The sequence below is a fragment of the Tamandua tetradactyla genome, chromosome 6 (assembly GCF_023851605.1).
Source record: "Tamandua tetradactyla isolate mTamTet1 chromosome 6, mTamTet1.pri, whole genome shotgun sequence".
Classification (NCBI taxonomy): domain Eukaryota; kingdom Metazoa; phylum Chordata; class Mammalia; order Pilosa; family Myrmecophagidae; genus Tamandua; species Tamandua tetradactyla.
The window spans coordinates 172,492,599-172,506,014 of NC_135332.1; the positions used below are offsets into that span (position 1 = coordinate 172,492,599).

A 13,416-nucleotide genomic window follows, 5' to 3' on the forward strand; every position below is an offset into this window, starting at 1 on the left:
CCAAACTTTCTGGCTAGTCACTTAAGCCTCTTGCCTCTTCTTTCTGGATACTCTATTGGTCTGCATTTCCCAAATACCTCTGTAGCTGAATGTGATGAGGGGACTAAGCAAGAGGCATGCTACGTCCACCTTCAGAACAGTCCCATTCACACTCTCTCACCCCAAAGCAGTAGAACATGGTGGCTGTGGAAATCATGCACTGGAGATCGTGAAACTCTGAGCAGGAGGGAGTGACTGTGTGCCTGTGTGAAATCAGCCCTCTAACCAGGAATTTTAGACTTTACATGAGCAAGCTATGTCCTTCCATCAAGTGTGAGCCCTCATGAATAGGACTTGTTTGTTACAACAGTTAGCCTAAAACCTGACTAATACATCTTTCCTGATTCTTGTCTCACTGGGATAGGAGAGATGAAGGAGCTTAGTGCATGCTTGTTAGTGCATTCACTATACTCCCTAGGTTTGTGATCTTGCCACATTCTATATAAAAAGTACCCTGAGCTTTTTAACTCCTGTTATGCAGAATTAAAAAAACTGTGAAGCTTACTGGCTCACTTAAGGTTATATACCATGTGTATTAGTCAGGGTTCTCTAGAGAAACAAAATCAATGGGCGTTATCTATATATATGGAATATATAAAGGTGTCTCATGCAACTGTGGAAATGGAAGAGTCCAAAATCCATACGGCAGGCTGTGAAGCTGGCAGTTCTGATGAAGGGTCTCAAAAACCTCCACAGGAGAGGCTCACTGGCTAAAGAAAACAGGGAAAAAGTCTCTCTTCTTCCTTAAAAGTCTTCAACTGATTGGATTTTTTGTTTGCAGGGCATACGCCATTAGATGATAATAGATGTGATCAGCCATAACTGCAATCAACTGATTGATGATTTAATAAACCAGCCTTTCAATTTTTCAACCAGCCATGAAATATTCTTGCAGCAATGGTCAGGCAAGTGCTTCCCTGACCAGACAACTGGGTGTCATCACTTGACCAAGTTGACACTAGAACCTAACCATCACACCATGTTTCCTCAGATACAAGTACATAAAGTTGACCAACACTTCCAATTTTTTTTGTAAAATCTTTCCTCTCTACTTTTCTTCCCCAACTTAGAAAATAAGATGATGATCATGAAGAAAGAGAAAGTGAAAGAGGAGGAGGAGAAAAGAGTTAATCAATTGAACTTTTCACTTACTCAGGGCTAATACTTCTGTAAATATCAGACAGATTAACTGTCATGTGTAGGTGTGCTGAGCACACATATTCACAGTGACTAAAGTCAACATAAGTTTGTGCTTTTAAAACAGTGTTGTCTTCCTGTTGTCTCGGTTCTCATGCCCCTTCTACTTTTGGGTCTCTATGCTTTAGCCTAACTGGCCTTCTTTCAGTTCTGCTTTCTACTTAAATATCACTTCCTCGTGGGGGCCTGCCTTGATCCCCAGACCCCTGATACTTCTTCTCATCTGATTTTAGACTTCTCCTTTGTGGCAGCCATCAACATTGTGATTATATAACCTCCCTTTTTGTAGCCGAGTGTTTCTACCTGTCATTTCCCCATGGACTGTCAGCTCCATGAGGGCAGGGATGGAGTTGGTTTGGTTGATTCTCACATCCTCAGAACCATCTAGTGCTGTTTTATGAAATTTGGCAAATTTATCCATTCTTGAAACCACCATGGCGCATAGTATTCACTCAACACACAGTGGGTAAACATGAAAAGAACATTTCCCCTTAGTAAAATAACAAAAATTCAAACTTGAAGTCTGCTCTTTCGGGCTTCCTGAGAAACAGAATACATATGTGAAATTCTCAGATGAACCAGGCAACAAGTCAGTTGGTCCTGGCTTAACTCTAACTGAGTAAGGTGCTGTCGCATTTCACAAGCAAAGAACCAGAACACTCTGGGTGGGGGGGGGGGGTGTTGAGGGGCTAGTGCAGCTAGTATGGGTTTCCCATGGGCTGTGAGCCAGTGGGGGGGTGCTTCCCACTTGGAGCCATCCCTGCACACTCTTGGGCATTTTCTGGTGGATGTTGACTTGATGGTCAGAAGAACCTTGGTGACTTTGGGGTGGAGTGACAATCCTAAGAAGATGAGAGGAACACTAGAGTAGGAATCCTGGCCCTGTCATGTTCAGAACTACCCAATGTTGGTCAACTCTGCATTCTTACTTGTCAGATGCAGAGAATGTCACCTTTCCAGAGCCTACATGTCTTGTTGTTTTCAAGGCTTGAATGTGCTAATGTGGTTGAAAGTGCCTTCCAGAGAGATGGCACTTTGCAGGTGGTCCAGAAATGTTAGCCACCATCCAATGCTTACCTGGTCCTGAAGCCTATTTCAGATGCATAGGACACATTTCACTTGAACTAATAAGCCAGCAGTTCGTTAATAAGGGAAAGGAATTTTTTATCTTTTGCAGGTGGATAAAAGGCTGATTTAGTTGTTGGACCAATGACATAGACCTGAAGATGATGACCTGACTCCCTAATTGTGGAAGAATGTCTTCTTTACAAAGTGTTAGACGTTGAACAAAGAGTAGTAGAGGTCACAGACAGAATGAAGTCACCCTGTAAAGGAAGTTGTGGGTGATGATTGTCTTTGGCAGATGAGACCTTGTTAAGGAGTTTGTTTCCCTAGATATTCACATTTTGTTGAACACCAATTATGTGTCAAATACACCATGCTAGGTACACTTTTTACATGCTGTTTTGTCTATTCCTTAACCTACTTCTGTGATGAAGCTTTCATAATCCCTATTTTAATGATAAGGAAATTCAAATTCAAAGGGATTAAGGAATTTTCATTAGTCACTCAGCTAGTAAGGAGTAGAACTGGTATTTGAACCCAAGTCTGTCTGAAGCCAAAGGCCATGTGCTTTAAAATATAGTATAAACTATCCCCAGAGAATGAAGTCAGCTGGAATCTAATCTAGTGCTGTTATTATTGATAATAAATGTGATTATCATTAGCACTATTTCCAGACAACTTTAAATCCAGCCGGAGTTTCCATTGGAATGTAGTGCTTTCTATTTCCTTTCTCAGAAGCTCACTCTTTCTCATGTTTTCTTTCTCTCTTTGATGGGGCATGAAACCCCCTATGTAAGGAGCATGTTTAATGGAGTGGAGAAAGCATAGGACTGGGGATGGTTTCTAACCCCAGGCTTCCACCTCCCATGACTTTGGGGAGTTCATTCAAGATCTCTGTACTTTATTCCTCTCATGTGTGAAATGGGGACAGTTATGTTGCTTATTACATGGATTTTGTGCAGTCTATGGAGATCATTGTAAAACATTATGCAAAAGACTTCACAGCATTATTGTAAGGCAAAGTCTCCATGGTACTCTCACTTTCTCAATGCCTACACATTCTTCTTGGCATCCCATACCTCATGAGAATTTATAGTTCTTGGAAATAATGGCAGGAGTTCTCTTCCTGTGACATATGTGTATCCTGAAGTGACACAGATTTTGCATCCAGAAATGTTTTCTAATTGGTGGAGATATGATTCTATTTTGAAGTTGGGAACTCAAGGCACCACTAAACTGAGATTCATTTACTTCAATTGACAAAAGTGAATTCTTCATTTGTATTTGACAGTTTCACTGCCCACACCAAAGCTGTGACTGCAGCCAATGGCCTTTTCTGGTGAGTCTTGTCTCTGTCAGAATCAAAGCCAAAAACTGCAAGGTCTAATGGTTTCACTGAGGCAGTCATTTCTGTGACCACGGAAGCCTGCTTTGAAGGTTTCTGTCACTGTCAGAGACCCTTGATGGAATTAGAACCCTGTAGTTCATTTTTGTTCTTGTTTATTAGTAGATAAGCTCTGGACTCAACTTTCTTTGCTTATCTGAGAAGACAGAGCTTGGCATAAGTGAGTCATGTGGTATGGTCAACTGCATTTCCATGATGTTATTAGAATAGTGGGTAGATGAGCTTTACTAAACATAGTGGGAGTTCACCAAAGTCTACAGTTCCTGAAATAATTTAGTATTCTTCCCCAGAAGCACCTGTGGAAAGAAAACGGGACCAGGGACCAAGAGACCTGAGTTACCATATCATGATGCTGCTAATCCCTGAAGTAAAGTTGGGCATGGCCAGAAACCTTTTGGTCTGGATTAACAGTTTGGATAGTGTGCCACAGAGCTCATAGCAGGGAACAGGGAATAGCAGGGGAAGGGAAGGGAAAGCTTCTTTAAGGAGATAGTGACACATGAGAGTTGGGCTTTAAATTATGAACTTGATTTCACCAAGAAGGCAGAAATTTAAACATTATTTTACTTAAAATAAACATTATGCATTCATTGCAAAGGCACTATGAATTTGCCAGTGGTGGTGTTCTAGTTTGCTAGCTGCCAGAATGCAATATACCAGAAACAGAATGGCTTTTAAAAAGGGAGATTTAATGAGTTGCTAGTTTACAGTTCTAAGGCCGAGAAAATGTCTCAATTAAAACACGTCTATAGAAATGTCCAATCTAAGGCATCCATCCAGGGAAAGATACCTTGGTTCAAGAAGGCTGATGAAGTTCAGGATTTCTCTCTCAAGTGAAAGGGCACGTGGCAAACACAGTCAGAGTTTCTCACTCATCTGGAAAGGCACATGGTGAACACAGCATCATCTGCTAGCTTTTTCTCCTGGCTTCCTGTTTCATGAAGCTCCCCAGGAGGCATTTTCCTTCTTCATCTCCAAAGGTCACTGGCTTGTGGACTCTCTGCTTCATGGTGCTGCATCATTCTCTGCTCGCTTCAAATCTCCTTCATTCTCCAAAATGTTTTATCTTTTATAGGCGTCCAGAAACTTCTCAAGACCCACCCAAATGTGTGGAGACGTGTCGTCACCTAATCCAGCTTAACAACCACTCTTGATTAAATCACACCTCCAGGGAGATGATCTGATTACAGTTTCAAACATACAATATCGAATAGGGATTATTCTGCCATTTTACAAAATGGGATTTTCATTAAAACACGGCTTTTGTAGGGTCTATGGACCCTACAAAACCAGCATGGGGCAGATTAAAATTCTAGAATACTATAAATTTCAAAATGTGATGGTATACTCTCATCATCACTAGCTTTCTGTGGAGAAATTCATTTTCTGCTGCTCTTGAAATTGTTATCCCCTCTCCTTTTCTTATCCACAGCCGCATCCACCCTGATGCTCTGGGTTGCTCAGAAATTCTAGGAAATCTACTACTGCCTTGCTGAGTGGAACAATCTGGAATGCACTGCCATTGGTAACAGTAGGAAGAGGCACCCAAGTCTGCAGACAGCTCCAGGACCAAATCGTAGCTCCACTACTTTCAGCTCAAAGGTACTTATGAGTTACTTCATCTCAGTAGGCTGTAGGTCAGATTTCTTGGGAAAAAAATCTAATACGCTAAGGTTTGAAGAGATGAGGCTAATTGGGGAGCGAGCTTAACAATACCTGTGTGGAGAAGGGATGCCATACTGGGCCAAGGGAGAAGAACTGTGATGCAATTTCAGTGGAAGCCTCAGGCATCCTCTGGAGCTCTGAAGCCTGGATGGTCCTTCAGCATTGTCTATATGAGGATAAGTCATGGGTAGAGTCATGGTTGGGCAGTGATGGCTGGGGACTGCCTTCTGAGAGGGGACATAACATGGGATGAGGCAGCTCTACTTGGCTACTCCGGTGGCAGGCAGAATGAGTGTGTCGGACCCTTCTCCTGGCCACACTATCCAAAACTGCAATCCTTTATTCTCATATCCCCTCTACCCTGTTTAATTTTATCCATTGCACTTACCATAAACTCACTTAGTGTCTTCACTTGTCTATTGTCTTTCTGGAATGCCCTATCCCCCCACTCCAAGCTCCTTGAGGATGGGGGCTAAGTTTGTTCATGGCTGTGTCCCCAGTTTATAGAACAGGGCTTGGCACAAGAGTAAGCCCTCAATAAATATTTGTTAATAGTGGAATAAATGATGAATAAATAAATGCAGCACATACTGAGTGCCTATTATATGGAAAGCATTGAAGTTCTAAGCACTTGCAGCAAATAATATAATCTTCACAACAATTTTGTAAGGAGGGCCTATTATTATTTCCATTAATAGATGGAAAATAGAAGGCACAAAAGTTTAATCAGCTTGCCAAAGTAATGCAACTAGGAAGCACTGTGGTCAGTATCAGAACCAGGTGAATAGACTCGCATTCCAAACTCATACTCCAAACAGCTACCCCCTAATCCCTTTAGCAAGACCTCAATCAATCCATTCCCTTACTCCTTTTCTCTGTTTTTCTAGCCCCTAGAATACATGTATAATCATTTATTGGATATGCTGAATATTTTAGTTGAATCTTTGCTGTTTAATAGGCTTAGTCTAGGAGATGAGAGCTCAACTAACTGCCAACTTCTGCCCCATTCCCATTTTCTCTGTGGATCTGATCAGCTCACATAAACTGATTTTTTACACAGCCAGTCACAGAGGCAGAGGCTTTTGCAGTTTATGGTGTTCTTTTGGAAGCATCGTCTTATTTGATCATCCTGACAGCCCAGGGAGATGGGTATACAAGGATGACCATCTGCATGAAATAGATGAGGAAACAGGCTCAAAGGGGTTGTATGAAGCTGCCTGGAAGAAAAAGGTCTAGTTTCTAAGTGATACATTTGCTCTATTTTACTCCTTCTTTCCCCACCCTTTTTATGGGCAGAAGATTAGAAATTTAGCTTGGAGAAGTTATAGTGAAAGTCACTTGGGACATTTGCTTTCTCCAAGTTGACAAATGAGGCAGCTGATACACAAGAAGAGTATATGATTTCCCCAGATCATATAGCAATTAGTCACTGGGCTACCAGAGCTCCTCCTGACCATGGTTTGAGAACCATCATTGGGATCAAAGCAATGGTAGCTGTGGCTATTTTAAAATATGACCAAGGCTTCTTTGATTAAGAGGTAAAGTCTAAGTCTGCCCCTCTCCTTGGAACTTTATGACTGTCTCAACAAATAGAATATGGAGAAAATGACCCTGTATTATTTCTTCTAAGGCTAGATTAGAAGTGGTCATGCAGCTTTTGCATGGCTCTCTCTTGGAGCATGTGCTTTTGGAGCCTGGAGATGTCAGGTACAAAGCCTGGCTACCCCGATTCCTTCACACTAGAGAGATCACGTAGAGTGACCCTATAGACATTGAGAGAGATGAGTGGACCCAGTTGATGCCGTGCAGAGCAGAGATGAGCCTTCCCTGCTGAACCCTATCCAAACTGCATACTTTATGAACTAAGTAGATAATTGTTATTGTTTTACACATGATGTTTGGATGGATTGCTGTGTAGCAACAGATAATCAGATTAGTAATGCCATATGTGGCAGACTGTAATGTAAGTCATAGTCCACAATATTTAACAGGAAAGAATGCAGGATCTTGCATTTAAATTCCAATCATCAGGTATATAATGCTTTGAATACAGGAGTTACTTTGCATATATTTGTTCAATGAACTGATGAATGAATGAGTGATTTTGGGGAGTTGTCTCTCAGTAGAATACACTTGGAGTTTGTAATCAGCCACATTCCTAATTGGAGCCAATCATGGGTTGAACTTGGTTAGAACCAGTAGAGTGTAAGTTAAAGGAATGAATGTTTTCCTCTAATACAGTGAAGTTGTATGTTTGCTTTGGGCATGGCATTTTAAAAGGAATTGGCAAACTGATGGGTGGCCTGGATAAGGGAGATTATTGAAAACCTATATCAGGCCAAGTTATAAGAGGATGTTCAGGATGCGGTGGCAGATTGAAAACCAAATCAGGCAAAATTATAAGATCTTTAGCTTAGAGAACAGAAGGTGAGATAAAGAAGTTGTTTCAGATTCCTGAAGGAACTGACAGGCTTGTTTTCTGTTATTTCAGGGGCTGGATTAGGACAAACAGCAGATGCTATAAAGCAGGTGTTGGCCAGCTATTTGTGTAAAGGGACAGATAATAAATATTGTACGCTTTGGAGGCCGTAGATTCTCTATTGCAACTACCCAACTCTACCTTTGAAACAAATAACAGCTTTAGTCACTATGCAAATGAAAGAGGTTGCTGTGTTACAATAAAACTTTATTCACAAAAATAGACTCTGGGCTAGATTTAAGCCATGGTCCATAGTTTGAATATCCCTGCTATAAAGAGATGGTCTTTTCTTCTATATACACCAAAATTGCCTAAGAAATAGAGCCAAAAAGCTTCAGAATTAATTGCCTGGGAAGAGAGTGTTGTTTCCTTTGTGGGGTTTAAGTTAGACTGGCTGGACAGACTGGGAAAATATATCCTCAGAACAAATATCTGGCAAATGACTTTATCTAGAATATACAAAATATTCTTACAACTCAATAATAACGAGATACCATAACCCTGCAATACACAAAACATTTGAACAAACATTTAACAAAAGAAAACAGAGGAGGGGCCACAGTGGCTCAGCAGGCAGAGTTCTCGCCTGCCATGCTGGAGACCCGGGTTTGATTTCTGGTGCCTGCCCATGCCAAAAACTAACTGAATAAATAAATAAAATACAGACATGGCAAAATAAGCATCTGACATGTTTAGTTATCAGAGAAATACAAATTGAAATCACAAGACACATCAAAATACTTATTAAAATGGCTGAAATTAAAGAAGTGTAACAGTATCAAGTATTGGTGAGGAGGTAAGCAGCTGAAACTCTAATACATTGCTGGTGAGACTGTAAAATGGCATAAGCACTTTGGAGAACTGTTTTGTCAGTTTCTTATGAAGTTAAACATTCACTTATCATATGACGCAGCCATTCTACTCCTAGATATTTACCCAAAAGAAATGAAAACTTTGTCCTCAAAAAGACTTGCACACAAGTGATCATAGTAGCTTTGTTCATAACAACCCAAACTGGTACTGTTAACAGGCGAATGGATAAATGCATTGCGATATGCCTATAATGGAACATTACTCAACAATAAAAAAGAATTATTGACACATAAGACAACATGAAAGTATCTCCAAATATGTTGAGGAAAGAAGTCAAGCTAAAATACATATTTTATGATTCTGTCTATATGAAACTCTGGAACAAGGAAAAAGAAAACAAGTCTATAATGACAGAAAGATGATTAGTGATTGCCTGGGGCTGATGGTTTGATTAATTGACTTTCAAAGGTAGAGGAAGAGCTTTCTAGTATGACAGAAATATTTTATGTTATGATTGTGATGGTGGTTTCAAGAATGGATAAATTTGCCAATTTCATCAAACAGTGCAATGTTCTTAACATGGGTAAAAACATTATCATCTTAACCCATGTTAAGATACATTTTATTGTCTGCACATTTTCCACAAATCAAGGTGAGTTTTAAAAAATAGATGGGATAGTTATCTTTTTGGGATGTGGTAGTAGTAGTAGTAATAATAATAATAATAAATAATAAATAATAAATAATAATAATAATGGCTAATATTATTGAATACTTACATTGTACAGATGCTGTACCAGGTACTTTGTGTGCCTGTTTTCATTTAATTCAACAACTATCTTTTGAAGGAGTGCTGTTATCCCTTTATCATAGATGTAAAACCCAGGCCTTTTAGAGATTTAATAACTTGCCCAAGGTCATGCACTTGTTGTTTGCTGAAGTGGGTTTTAAAATAGGACTTTTCAGATCCTCAAGCCAAAACTTTTATTTATTCCAACCTCATTAGTTAGAAAATTGAAAAGTTCCTCCTAATTTGAGATTCTAGGAATATTTGAAAACCTCAGTAGTCTGATGTTGGACCAACAGATAAGAATCATTTGCTCTATTGCCTAATTTAAACATGTTTCTGAGTCACTTGGGGAGTAGAACCATTGCTAGCCAGTTGAAATGACCATTTAAATTGCTTGGAAAGATAATCTGAAACATCATCTGGAACATGTGAATGTCAGCTTTGAGACTGAAAAATAAAATGTCATGTTTACTGTTAGTACTCATCTTGCTTTGATCTCATAGAGCATTTCTGAGATGACCTAGTGTGATGTTGATATACTAGGATCCATTGCATCCAAAAATAATTCAGCTATTTGAATGATTTCTGGATGACTTTTTCATGGCCCAAAGTGTTTATTAGATTAGAATGTTAAGTTTACAAGTGCTCAAAAAGACTATCTGGCTGATGCATCAGCCCTATCTGGGTAAGAATTTTAGATCACAAGGCAACAATCCTCTACTCTTTTCTCTTTTATCTGCCTATAACTAGCTAGGCCCTTTGGGCAGATTGCTCTCTAGGTTTTAGTTTCTTTGTGTGTTAAATGAAATAAAGGGCATCTAATTATTCTTTAAGCTTTAATTAAGAGTTTGAATTACAAACCTGACAACAAACTTCCCATTTCCACAGCTTCACTGGCAAATGAATAAGTGAACCTCTATTAGTTACTGTAGTGACAAATAGCCCCTACTATTGGTGACTTCTAACTCCGTGTTTCATTTCTTGCTTGTGGGTCTACTGATCCGGTTTGGTCTGTGGATGGGATTTTGTCTGCACTTCAAGCTCTGGTTTACTCTATGTGTCTTTCATTACTAGGCTGAAGAAGCAGCAGTCAATTGGACATTCACTTCTCATGGTAGACGCAGAAGTCCTAGAGATGGAATGGAAACGCAGAGCTCAAAACCAACCCCTGTGATCTATCCACAGCCTCAGTGATCAAGGTGATCACCTGGCCAAGACCAAAGTCACTGGAGGCAGGAAGGTATGCACTGCCTGAGATGGAGAAGTGGGGAGAATGACTATTTCCTGAACAAAAATGCCATCTCTCAGACAGCCAACCCTCAAAGACTTTAAGAAAATTCTAAATAGTTGAATCTAGGGATCAGAGATCCTTCTTTCTCATTTATTCAGGAGCTGACTCACCAACCTTCAGTTTCCTCCATCTCTTGGTCCCTCCTGGGACTGCAGATTCTTGAGAGATTACCCAATGCCTCTATTAGACTAAGAGGTCAAACTGAAGGTCTGCCAAGGGTTTATGATATTGATTTTCAACATTTCTGATCTTTCATGGCATGTAAGAATCTGAACATTATTCTGAATGACAATGAACTTCAGTATTAGTAATCTCTTGTGATCTTAATACAGTCAGGAAAACATTTTCAAGGGAGAATGTATTATCTGATGAATGGGGTAGGTTCTATGACACATCTTGCTCTCACACCAGCTGCAACATTCTCTCTGACCACATCAGTTTGGGAACATCAAACAGTCAGAATGAGGAGGCCTGCACTGAATGAACTACCCCTCCTTACTTCAGCTTTCTGCTATGTAGGAGGAATCAACTGGCTAGAGATAATTGAACTCTGCCTTGAATGAGCCAGATATTTTTGTCTTAAACTACTTGAGTCAGATTTCCATAGAATTGGTTTGCCAGTGATTGTCTGAACATGTTAAAGACAGTGGATAATTTCAGATGCACATGGATGGCCAGTTCTCTGGAATTTGAGAAAGTGAAAGGCAATTTGAAAGGTAGCCAGGAAATAGTGTTGTGCTATTGAGCATATTTTAAAGGCCCCTTCCCTCACCCCACAAAAAGTTCCCTACCTCACGGAGTCAGTAACCAGACAAGTAATTCCTATTGTTCTTTGATATTGATTCACACCCACAGAGTCATTTATGGCAATTACTTTTATCTGTAAAAGTTTGAATTCCCTTTTCCACTGCCCACCTCCTCCTCACCTCAGGGATTTATTAACGAAACAGCTGTCCTAGAATTGTCACAATCCTATGTAAGTACAAACGAGATGGACTCCTGAGGAGAGTCTCTTAAAAACCTCAGAAAATTCCCAGCTTGCACTTCAGTGAACATGCAGTTGTGTCCCAAACACCTGCCTCATTCACAGGAGAGACCAGTGACTGTGTGACCCTAAGAAAAGCCATAGATTTAGATATGAGAATGATTGTCCTGAAGGGTCATTTCAACTCTAACATGACATGAGTCTGTGATGCCAATGTCCCACGATGAACCTATTTGATGTGAAAGTCTCATGGACTCTGAGGAAAAAACATATATCCTTAACTTTGAGGATTTAATTCTCCTTTCTATTTCTGACAATGAGAGAGGTAGGTGGAGAGGGTGGTGGCAGTGGCACCAGAGCTATTTATTTATATAGCTCTTCATTTTGAATATAAGCAGAATTCACTGGCTCAAATTGTATCAGTACTCAACAATATACCTTGTAAAATATGTCAAATAATAATTAAATAAAAACATTTTCTCCAAATTCAATTTAATAATTTACAAGTGTCAGTCACCTGCAAAAAGCAGTGTTAGGTGCTAATGGGAAATCAAGGCTGAAGATTTTTGCCCTCGAGAAGCTTTCCTTCTCATGGGAGAAGTAGATAACTACTGTAAAAGAAAACCATTTGAAACAGATTCTAGTAGAACAATAACAATAGCTGACATGTCTTGAGTGCTTATTGTGGACCAAGCACTGCTCTAGGCATTTCATGTGATCTCCTTTGATTCTAATAATGCCTCTATGAGCTAGCTGCTATTATTATCTTGGTTTTGCAGATGAGGTAACTGGAGCACAGTTGGTGTGTGGCTGGAATATGAACCCAAGAGCCTGGTTCTAGAGTACATATTATTTATCACTATGCAACAGTGTCCCCACTTGTAATGTGCATATGAGGCAGGAGAGGGATGTTCCAACAGGTGACTGGGAGAGAGCAAGCCTGAAGGATGAAGGTACTTTATAGGGAGAAATGCTTTAGTAGAGAAAGGGAGACAAAAGACCATTCCTTCCACCATGTAGACACATGGGAAGGGAAACCTGTGCACAGAAATGGACTACAGTGTGCTGACATTCCATGGAGGGTTAACTAAAGCTAGGGCTGAACCCCAGATAGCTAGCCTTTTCTTCAAGGCTTTCCCATTTGTCCATGGGTTCCTCAAAGGTTAATAATCAGGCAAGATTTTTGACCCATTTAGGTACCTTCGTACTATTTGTCTTTCAAGTTTTTTTTAGTCATTTTTAAAAAATATTTCCATAGAAAAATTATTCTTATTGGTTTAAAAGGAAAACTGGTGTCAGTTGTTATTATTGAAAATATACTTCTAAACATTTAAAACATTTAAAAATAAAATAAAACATTTATCAATGCAGCACTCAAAGCATCTCGCCATGTGTGGCTACACTCAGGAAACTGCCCAGGACTTCCTCCTTACCTCACCAGTCAGGGGTCGATTTAGACTACTTGCTGCAGGTCCTTTGACTCATTTTGCTCCATCTCTAGATAACTTACTCAAGTTAGCGCCTCCCTAAAAAATGCAAATTATATACACATTAACCAAGCCTTGACTATTATATATATATATAAAAAAGAACATGAAGGGTGGTCCATGGTGGCTCAGCATGCAGAGTTCTCACCTGCCATGCCGGAGAGCCGGGTTCGATTCCCAGTGCCTCCCGATGGAAACAA

The 13,416-nt window shown here is 39.9% G+C and overlaps 1 long non-coding RNA gene across 4 annotated transcripts in view; it reads left to right on the forward strand.

Annotated features, from left to right (window-relative positions):
- Window positions 1-12,220, forward strand: part of LOC143689048 (uncharacterized) — a 102,088-nt gene extending 89,868 nt beyond the window's left edge. For all 4 annotated transcript variants that reach the window (XR_013178506.1, XR_013178504.1, XR_013178505.1 and 1 more), the window contains 2 exons: window positions 5,139-5,308; window positions 10,528-12,220. This is a non-coding gene — a long non-coding RNA (uncharacterized LOC143689048). The remainder of the gene's footprint in view (window positions 1-5,138; window positions 5,309-10,527) is intronic.
- The last annotated feature ends 1,196 nt before the right edge of the window (window positions 12,221-13,416 follow it).